Here is an 11,369-nt window from a genome sequence, read left to right on the forward strand (position 1 = left end):
TGTACAGATTCTCACACTGTGAGAATAGTGCCATTAGTGGGGGTTTACAAAATAATTGTGGCCTTAGTGTGCTTATTCTTTGATTTGACTTTTCCTTAACTAACTGTTTATTACTGTGGTCAGATATATTATTGAGATGAGACACAGCCTTCTTTCACGGGGTTATGTTATATTTTTGTTTTCCAAAAGATGTCACGCTAATATAAAGCTTGATGGCTTCAGTGGTGCTAAACCAGACAAAAGAAAATACCCTCCTGTTGTTGGAGGTTGTCATCTATATCCTATCCTACGTACAGTATATTAAAATTGCCTAATGGTGGGTCGACGGTGGATGGTGGACGTCACAAACGTAACATCCGGACACCGGATTTATGAAGTGCACCGTTGCCCCATTCCGCACCAAACTGGGCACAAACACTGTTCAGGGGTCTGCCATCAGAATGGTCACACCAAAAAAACGAAATGACACACTTATGGGGCGTTACTGCAGTGTTACTGCAGTTTTTAACGCTTCAAATGGCCATAAACTCTGTGACCATTGCTCCATCAGCGTATTATAGGACTAGATTTAAAGGAAAATCTAGTATAGTATATAATCCTGTGTTGAGTCTGCAGCCTGTAGGCATGAGTGTGCTCTAATATGATTAAACATACCAAGTGTATGTGTAACCATCTGGATTCAAACCCAGGTCTTCCCTGCATAGAAAACGTTACACTACAGTCTGTTCTATAAACGGTTCTGTATATTGTTCCTCTGGTAGTTAGAAGATGCAATATGTGTGTGTGTGTGTGTGTGTGTGTGTGTGTGTGTGTGTGTGTGTGTGTGTGTGTGTGTGTGTGTGTGTGTGTGTGTGTGTGTGTGTGTGTGTGTGTGTGTGTTGCGTCATAAGGCTATTTCCACTATTCCTATGAGAGCTGACTTGACAGCGTACTGTAAAAAAAAAGTCATAAAATTGGGGGGGTGTCAACAGACTCCGGGGAAATGTACGATTTAGCAAACAACCAAATTTCTATGGAAATATCCTTTCAAAAGCTTATTCCTTTTAAATAAAAACCTTGGGCAGAAGTATATTTTCTCAACTCTTCCAACCAGATTAGCATCATTGTTACACAGCAGTATTGATGTGTTATTGATGCTAAGATGAAGTAAAGCAAATGACTTACAAACACATGATCTGAATGCTGCAGTACTACCCCTTGTGTGTTGAGCACAGTACAAAGACTGATTGGTAAGATTTCTATGAAAAGGTTCTGTCACTCTATTGCTTTTTGAGGGCCAAGGGTGTGATACTCTGTAACATAAACTGACATTTGATTTACTTGATTCCTGGGCAGTTTCAGATGGCCAGGTTGCCATTGCAAAGATGTGGTTAGATGTAAAGAACATTGCATTGATGTCTGCCTAAACTCTGTTTTGATGCTGGTTTCTGTGACATATTAAGACAAACTTAACCTATTATTATTGGACCTATTACACTATGCAGAACTGAACAAGAACAAATGACAATTATGACTGTGATAACAGTCCCTCGACCTCTGCGGGAGGTGGTATTTCACTTTCAACTAACATATTTCATATTTTAAGTGTTGGTTCTGCGACTTCAGGGCCACATGCCTAAACTAGTGTATAGCAATCAGACAGGCTTTATAAGAAGATGCAGTTTTTTCATTAGATGAATGAAGGCCTATAAAGACATTTTCTATTGTCAGTGCTTTAGGTGATGGGCTTCGTGCCCCTTTTATTGATCTGGCCAAATTGTTATTATAATAATCCAACAGCCGTGGTGCTCATGGGCAAGAATCAATTACATTTACTGTAGGACAAATTTAGGTGACTGCAAAGACGAATCGGAAATGGGGGGAGGGGGCATCCACTTTACTCCCTGATCATCTTCAACTCACATCATTTAGGCTCGTACAAACAAGCTCAGCATCATTTAAAGGCATTGCTTGCAAGATTTATCATTTACTACGGGGATAATTATGTGACACCAAGGTTAAGAAACATTGGGCAGGAGACCTGGTAGAGGACATATCTCCTGATGATTGGAAGTCATGTTTGAATAACATTAATACAATGTTAAGGAAATGGGTAATAGGTTTATACAATTTAAAATAATACACAAAAGACATTGGACACAACACTAACTATATAAATGAAACTTAATACCAGTATGGTGCCACTGCACTATATTACATTATTCTTTATACTTTATTACATTATACGCTCAAAGACTGGTGGAATAATATCCGAAGATTATGTTCGAAGTCTTAAACCATAAGTTCCAAATTGCTGAAAAACGGTTTATCTTGGGCTCAACCACTGAGCTCCAGTACTATAATTTCGCCTCCTTTGAAAAGTCATGGATTATTTTAGCTCTTACAACAGCCAGATGGATACTACTGAGACATTGGAGGAGGAATGCCCGCCCCATCAGAAAGAATGGGTTACAACAATGGAGCATGTTTAACTGCTTATATATGAGAGAGTGACATACTCTCTACTGAATAAACTGGATAAATACATAATTAAATGTTTCACCAGCTGGTTAACTGTAAGTGGTCAACTTGGTAATACAGTGCTTACAATGGAATGTTGTGCTTATCTTTGAAGAAAGGGTCTGTGTAGTCCTCTGTGTTCAGTTGATGGTGCTCTGATTAAGAAAACCAATCCCTGTTTGTTATTGGTTTTATTACGTGACTAAACCTTCAATAAAATGTACATTGCCAAAAAAAAGAAGGAAAAGAAAATTATTGCTGATCCCATTTCCACTCTGTGTCAGATGAAGGTTGTCGGCACTTATCTACGTAATGTTCTGGGAATGCTCTCCAGTGGCCAGATGGTTGCTTCTAACCGCTCTGAGATGTTTGAGATTACAGTGCCTCACCCGCCTGTTACACTCATTTTAAGTTATGTCCTAGCTGACTTGACACTGATCAAATCTAGCGTTATTAGCCAGACTTGAAGCAACGAAACATTTTTTATTGCTATGTGCTGGAAGCCGCCTCACTCCCTTTCTGTTGTGAGAGAAATGTGTGATGTGATCCTAAAAGCTCTCCTCTATTAAAGGAAGCAATGGTCATTCAGCTGAATTACTCATCTGTAAACAAGTAGCCACAAGCTCAGATAACAAGATGACACCAAGGCAGGTTCACACAACATGTTCTTCTGAAGTTGATTAAACATTAGGGACCGGAAGATCATCTCTCTCTAAAAGGCTATAGGCCATCCTCGGACAAGCCCTGCAGCGTCAATCCTCTGTACATCCGGTGATCTCACCAGTGCTTTGTGCCCATAATCATTATTATTTCCAAGGTTTGCCTCAATTAGCCTACAATTAATGAACAATTAAAAAGTGAAAATATCAGATCTACAAACTCAACACGTTGTGGTGTGATGCATTGTGAGCTTGTAGATTGGATATTTCTGCTTTTGTACACCATTGTACAATGAAGTATAATACAGGGTTAAGTGGTTAATCAGACCAATCGATTTAGTCCATTATTAAAAAAAAAAACGATTAGAATAGTTTGAAATAAAACAGATGATAAAGCTTCTTTATTATTCAATTAACCTACATGAGCAAGATTAAGTCAGTTATTGGTTCTAAATATCAGTTTTTGATTGCCCATCCCTAATTGATGCCCAAGCAGCCAACAAACTTGTCCCAGTGTATGGCAGTTACAGCCTCAATCTCCTTCTGCTATCTTCTCACACATCATATTAACTGATGCAGAAGTTACCAAGAAAGCAGATAACAGTTGTAGCCTACTTAAACAGTAACATCCTGTAGAATTGGGCGTGCAGTATCTTGATAGAGGCAGAGCACAAGTGTCGGAAATATCTATCTATATGATTACACATGCAGTATCTGCAGAAACATATCTATATGCTTGCACAGCTTAAGAGTATGTAGTTATAAATACAGATACTGGGATGTGGGCCAAGCCACGGGCATATTACAACACAAACACTTTTCACCCAGAGTGTCCAGGGTACTAATGTACGTGTGTGTACATGGAACGACGGAGTAAACGAAAAAGATATGGATTTCAGTATCTGTGAACCTCAAAAGCCTTTGAGAATGATCACCTGTCAGGGGTGAGGGGGCTCTTAGTCTCCCATAGCTAGACGATCAGATATCTCCACCTACGCGTATTGATACGCCTGGGGAAATCAAAATTCAACACAGGCTTGAATGGTAGAAGAAATCAGCACCAGTGGTGGAAGAAGTACTCAGATATTTTACTTCAGTAAAAGTACAATACCACAATATAAACATGCTCTTTTACAAGCAAAAGGCCTGGGTTCAAAATGTTACTTGAGTAAAAGTACAAAAGTATTGGCATCAAAATATACTCAAAGTACCAAAAGTTAAAGTACAAAAATGTTTGAAAATAGCCTGTGTATAAAATAGGGCTAAAGTGGTTAATAATATAATAAGTGTGTTATAATATAATAATTTATTAATGTATAAATATAATAATTTATATCTGCAAAGTAACTCAAGTTTTCAAATAATTGTAGTACGTAAAAGCACAATATTTGCCTCTGAGATGTAGTGGAATAGAAGTAAAAGTATTGAAAATTGGAAATACTCCAGTAAAGTAAAAAATACCTCAAAATTGTACTTGAGTTCTTGAGTAAATGTACTTAGTTACTTTACACCACTGATCAGCACTAACAAATCTACTGTATGCCCACTGCTTTGAAAACCAGTCCTGATATACCATCCCATAATGAAGGACCGCCCTAAAGTCTTTGCGTTGGTTCTGTGATGCTGTTACTTTTGTTCGTTTCAGAATTGTTTCCATGCACCCACGCGCTCGAGTGGCGCAGTGGTAAAGTCCCTGCCCACCACCACAGAGATTGTGGGTTCAAATCCACCGTGGTGCGTCCGGCTTTGTTGGGGTCTGTGCGAACTGCGAACACAATCGAGGGAACCCGGTGACTGCATGTACTCCTGCGAGCTGGGGCGGCAGGGAGTCAGCAGGGAGTGTCGGGCGGGAGGAGTAGGACGAAGGCTCTACGTCTTCCCGGTGGAGGCTCCTCACTGGCAGGTGAGTCAGTAGGATACAATAGCAGTGACAACACATAAATGTGTGTGGGAAGGAATTCATTGCCTAAACGACTAAATTGGGGAGAAAAAGGGTCTAAAAAATTATTGGCTACCCTAAATAAAAATTAAAAAATGGTTTCCACCCAGTTTTAGCTGTTTTTGAAGTTTTGAACAGGGCTTAAGTGGTCAAGTGGCATGGCTGTTTTTGTGATTTTGTCCATTGCTTTTAGTTTAGTTTTTTCTCCTTCTTTTTTCCTTTTTGTTACCATTACTTTCCTTATGAACATTGACTGTGTGCATGTTGTTCTCATTTTGAGAACTAGTGGGTGTTTGGCAGTACTAAAGTCCCACGCATAGCCATGTGACCATCACCATTATTCCTACATGTAGGTATGTAGGTATAGCACCCAGTTTGAGCATGACAAGTAAAACAACAGGGTCAGGGTTCAGGCTGATAAAGCTCCAGCAGAGTCCTGGCTTACTACCTTATTACATACAGTATACTGTGGTTAGTTTTGTCACTCCACTGTGCCATAAAGTGATTGACTTTCGGAGATATCTGAGGTCCAGTGGAGGAAGGGGTGTTTGCTCAACTAACACTGCTGGGACATGTGGTGGCGGGGTGGTGGTGGGCTTGTGTCTAAAACAGGCAGTAGTACTCGCAGGCCCACACCCATCCCACGGGTTAATGGTCAACCGTGTGTTCATGGTGGTTTACATATAGAACATGGGAAAGCAGGCAGCGTGGCAGAGGTTAGTGACAATGCTCTTTTCACACAAGCCTGTTTGACAGGGAGAACAATAAGGTTCGCCCTGTGATTCATCCCGGGGCTCTTCCAAGGCGCCACTGTGCTCCGTGCCACCATGGCAGGAAAGGGGGGTGCCGTCTGTCGGGGCCGGAGTGTGACGTTCCGCCACTCGACTGACTTCCCCTTCCCAGAGAGCGTGTGGGCCCCAGGTATCTCGTCCTGATGAAAGATACCTTCCTGCTATAACTTCCAGTGTAGCCAACAATGTTTTGGAATAAGAGGCAGGGGTTGATTGGATGGCTCTCATGGGTTAATGGACACTTCATGCACTAATAGCATGTTGAGGAAGCCCATTTTCAGAGCATGCAACGATTCTTCCAGCCTTGTGTAACTAATTGGAGCCTGATAAAGTAAATCTGCTCTCTTTGCATCACACTACATTCCATTTCGGTCTCTAGAGAGTCACATGGCCTTTATCATCCTTGACACAAGTACAGGCAAAAAAACAATAGTGTGTGTGTGTGTGTGTGCGTGTGCGTGTGCGTGTGCGTGTGTGTGTGTGTGTCTCTCTCTCTGTCGGGGGGGGGGGGGCTCTCTTTGACCTCACTTCACATTCAGAGCACCTTGGAAGTGATCTGAGCTCCCACTTTCTCTACAGCCCCAAGCTGTGTTGAACCTGTTAAAACAGGCCCGTCCTCTCCCTGCCAGGGAACCAACAAACTCATCTCAGTGCAGCTGTGTATGCCCATATTCCTGAAAAGCTGGAAACTGTGCATTATTTTCTTAATATGTTGTGCAGCAATGGGCATCGACAGCAATAATAAAAAAATATCATCTTTTTCACATGGAAGAGTAAACGGAAAACAGAACCTCTCCCTGAAGAACAAAGCACCCTGAGGTGGGCATCCTGCACCATTAGGAGGAGGTATTGCGTCAGTGATTATCTAGTAGTGCTTAATAAGAGACCCCATTGTGCTGATGAGTCTATCATAACCAAATCCATATGGCGGAGCCAGTCCCGTCTCAGAGCTGGTTAGGAAACAATGGACATGGATTAAGGTCTGCTATCTCTTCTGTCCCTCTTTAAACCCACACAAGACCTGCTGCTCCACTTGAAGACATTTGCAAGCAGACAGACCCATTTCTATCTATAGCAACACTTCAGGCAAGCATGTGAACATTATTGGGTACATTTAGGTGGAGAGAATTGTAGTAGAGAAACTGGCTGACTAGACTATACTGTCAGTCTTAGCACATCAGCCACATTACAGTAACAATGATTTGCCAAGTTTAACCTCCCACTAATGTTGGACAAATGGGAATCATAAGGTCAATAGAACAGAGGAGCCAAATGCTTATAGAGCATCAAAGCATCAAGCATGCCCGTGAGTTTACAAAAAGTGGAAAATGGAAAATTCACCAAGTAACTTGCTGCGTTCACACCACAGGTGACGAAAGCCACAAGCCGCCAAGCTTGGCCAGTTGAAATGTCAAGTCACACTGGGTAAATGAAAAGGGTAGGACCGGGAACTGGTTAACAGCAAGAATTGTTGGAGCAGGAATTGCTGAAGTTGTGAAATAAAAACATGATTGATTGATGCTTCATTGTGTCATTGCCATTGGAGTGCTGAAATGATTTGCAGTGCGTCACACCCATCACACAGCGACAAAGTGTCAGACATCAGTTTGTACAGAAGCTTAGTTATGTCCGTTTGCACAGTAGCTTCAATTGAAAATGTACTGTTTCTTTGTCGCCGCTCTTTGTCAAATGTTAGCTTTGCTGTTTAGGGTTAGGGTTGTTTGTGTCAATGGGTGGTACGGTTGGGGGCAATTGTAACAACCTAACAGACACCATCAAAATGATGTCTGGTTGAGTTTAAAGGTCTATGGATGCTCTATTTTGTGGCACAGTCCAGTGGTTAATTCTTTGATATCTTTCTTTGTAAAAAGTCAATGAGCAGCTCATGATATACGCATGCCCGCTGGCAAGGCCGATGACGCTCATCTGAACGACTAAACACTCACTCCTGCACTTCCTGGGGTCAACAGCAAAGGACAGACAGACAGACAGACAAATCATTTAGAAAAATGGCTGAATGTGACTTAAAAAATAATACAAACAATTATTTAAAAAAAAATATAGCTGCAAGCAGCGATAATACGGGGCCAGCGATTACAGAGAGAAGAAAGAAAGAAGCAATGATAAGTAATATGCACAATAAGCCATAGAAACATAGAAGACTGAACTCGAGAGAAAGAAGACCATGCAAATAACAAATGAGCATTTTAAACCCTCACTAACCCTAACCTCAGTAAAACTATGCCTACCCCTAACCTCAAGAAATACTACGCGTAAGCCTACGAATGCCAAATCATGATCACCTCAACACATCGTCGGAGTCAGGGATCGAACCAGTGGCCTCCGGACTCATAGGCTGCCTTTCTTCTCATTGAGCTAGAGATATGATAGCCCTGGTAGTGTCTGTTGATATATATAAGTCTTTCCGTCCCTGATGGACCAAGCCTCTGTTTTGCTAACTACTCTAGATCACTGGTTCCCTAACCATCTACCAATAGAGAAATTGTACGTCTCCTCGGAACCAAAACTAGTGAAAGTAGCCGATCTACAAGCTCAGAAACACGTTGCTATCTGAAAGGTTGTGAGATTGTAGATCGGCTATTTTCAGAATTAAGTATGTCATACATTGAAAAAACATACGCTCAAATAAGCATTTCAGGTTATCTTTGACAATTGCACATGCATTAATTGACACAATCATGTTGTGTGCAATGCAACTTTAATTAAGTCTGCATCAAGCGAAGTTTGAACTGGCGACCTTGAGGTTGGTAAGGCACACGCTTAAGCGAGAAGCCATTGGACCCACAGACCTGTTCTAGTGAAAAAGGAGTTGAAAATGTGATACAGTTTCAAGCAAATAGCTGAAAAATCCTGGGTTTAAGTGTTTTTCAAACTGCTCAAAATTGCGGACAATCTAAGGGCAGAGCTTACTGGTCAAAGTGATAGATGCGTTCCTCATGAGTCAAGGCACAAGTGTAAGCAAGTTTCACGACTTTCGGCCAAACGAGGCATGACTCACGCCTGTTTAAAGTTTGCATTTTCAAAAAATTGCTATAGCGCCCCCCTTAGGCCAATTGGAGTAAGATATTTGCAATGACCCTCTACATTACTGCAAAGTTTCAAACAAATGTGAGTCTGCATGTATGTGTTAGGGGCAGACGAATAATTTTCATAAAACTGTAATATCTTTTGGCTCTTAATAGCTTAATTTTTTCACTTATGGAAAATCCGCCGCTAACTTTTTGTCGGCATAGGTCCAAAGTTCACGTGTAGACAGTTTCGTGCAGATTGCTCAAAAATCCCAGGAGGAGATAGATTTTAACTGCTTTTCATATAATTCAAAATGGTGGGAGATCTAAAGGTCAGAGGTCAAAAGTCAGAGTGTGAAAGTTGTTAGACATGAGTAGACGCAATGCATGTGTGTATCGAAGTTTCATGGCTGTAGGTCAAACAGGGCTTGAGTTGTACCGGTTCAAAGTTGGCACTTTCAATTGAGTGCTATAGCGCCACCCTTTAACGAATGACTGTGAGATTCATTTCTTGACCGTTTTTCATGACACACTACCATATGGCCGAGTTTCGTAAAAAGCGACAGCACTTTAGAAAAATAATGCCAACATCAAAACGGAGCCCAGCTCAGTGCCTGAGCTCTGGCCCCATAAAAATGTTTTGGGTGGGCAGAAAAACCAAAGATTGTTACAATTGGCCCCTGTCTCCCCTACAGTTTAAAATGGTGGTTAAGAAAGCCAACATCAAGGTAGCACACAGGAGGACATTTCTGGCATGATTCAGTCTCAGGACAACAGGGCCACATTAGTGCTCAGTCTTGAGTACTACAGCCCTAATCAGAAGCGCTTTCTATAGTCACATCACAGGTTTACAGTGGTAAAGAAGGGGGCCATATTCTTTTTTGTACAAGCTCCATCAGTAGACAGTTTAAAAGGTTCAGGAAAAAAGGGGCGACAGAGAGAGGGCTCAGGGGAAACATAGGAAAGAAACAGGTCAAAAGAATAATCTAATTTTGATACATATAGCATAAAAAAGTAGCAGGTATGTATGGACCTGGAGGCACCAACAACCTCGCTCTCAACAGGCATGTGGAATAACCAGGAGAAAAGAACATATTACTCCTATTTTAACCTCCCTATATTGTTTGCCTCTGTTTTATGATGGATTTTAGGATTTGACTGATTACTTGTAATGGCCTGACCTCTATTTACATATTAGTTATTAACCCCTTATGAGCCTCAGGCAGGAACCTGCTTGTTTGCTCGGCTCCTCTGCTTTGCAACGGCCATGGCCAACGGTAATTTCTGTCTCTTTTTTTTTATCGGAAAAGAGATAGGAGACCTGGGGCGGATTAAGACAAGACAGACATGATGGGAGTTGGATTCAAACTCGATTTTATTCTAACTTCAATCAGCCATCACCCATCACACAGTTTTGGTTTTCACTAGACAGTAAGCACTATTATTTATGCGTTTTGTGTTTGTTGAGCTGAGGAGTCAAGAGAAAGTTAATAAATAGACCCCTTAACAAACGGAAAAGAGAGTGAAATTAAGCAGTTGGAGACGAGGATTGATGAGTTGCAGGGGCATCGATCCGAGCTGAAGGCCAACGCCTCGCAGCAAAGCCAGGAGCAGGTTGGTGAGTTGCTTGCAGCGCTCCCTGGAGGCTAAGGATTCAGCCAGCAAGTCTGTATGGGTAGAAATCTAAAAGCCACAATATAACTGTTTTTAGTCATTTGATCAATATATAAAGTTTGGAAATGGAAATAGAGTATGGTGGAATATGGTACAGACCTGCAACAGCTCCAGAGTGGTGTGCACCACTGCACCGCACTCACTACTGCAGACTGACTTTTTTTTAATAAGGTGTGGCTTATCACTGGTGTGACTGATCTGTGTCATGTGACTTGATTGATTGGTGAGACGTGTGTGTGTGTCTGTGTCTCTCTGTCTCTCTCCCAGCAGTAGCCTCGGAAACCCTTTACTCAGCAGTGACACAGTGTGACACAGTATTTGAAACCTGGGTTGCATGAACATTAATTTTACAGTATTACAAATATATTTGATACCATTTGATTTTTTATCATTTTATTCATTGGTTTTCTTTTATTCTTATTTTTTTCAGTTAAAAACACAAACGCATGCTGTCCTCCTGAGTGGACAGGCCAATAACTCCTTGAAAAATGTGTCGTTATATTTATGTCTAAAGACACAAACACTTAGTAACATTTTTTGACTCAGGTTATCACAATTCATGCGTGAAAGGGACAGGTTTTAGAGTACTGTATAGTAAAGAACTTGTTGGGGATTTCAACCAAACATTACTACTGCCTCCATGTGGCTATTATAGGTTGTTTGGAATTTCCCAATGCATGAAACCCATCTCTAGTCATGGGAACAAAAAGCTAACATAACTTCAGAATTTTAGCTGGATCTACATTTTTGTTGGTTACTTGTTGAGTTTGTTTCCCTG

General features: G+C 41.2%; 1 protein-coding gene across 1 annotated transcript in view; it reads left to right on the forward strand.

Moving 5' to 3' along the window:
* The window catches only part of sppl2 (signal peptide peptidase-like 2), a 237,084-nt gene that overhangs the window by 138,590 nt on the left and 87,125 nt on the right, over nucleotides 1–11,369 (forward strand). The window lies entirely within an intron of this gene.

The sequence above is a fragment of the Gymnoscopelus braueri genome (assembly GCF_963280865.1).
Source record: "Gymnoscopelus braueri genome assembly, chromosome: 10".
Taxonomy (NCBI): domain Eukaryota; kingdom Metazoa; phylum Chordata; class Actinopteri; order Myctophiformes; family Myctophidae; genus Gymnoscopelus; species Gymnoscopelus braueri.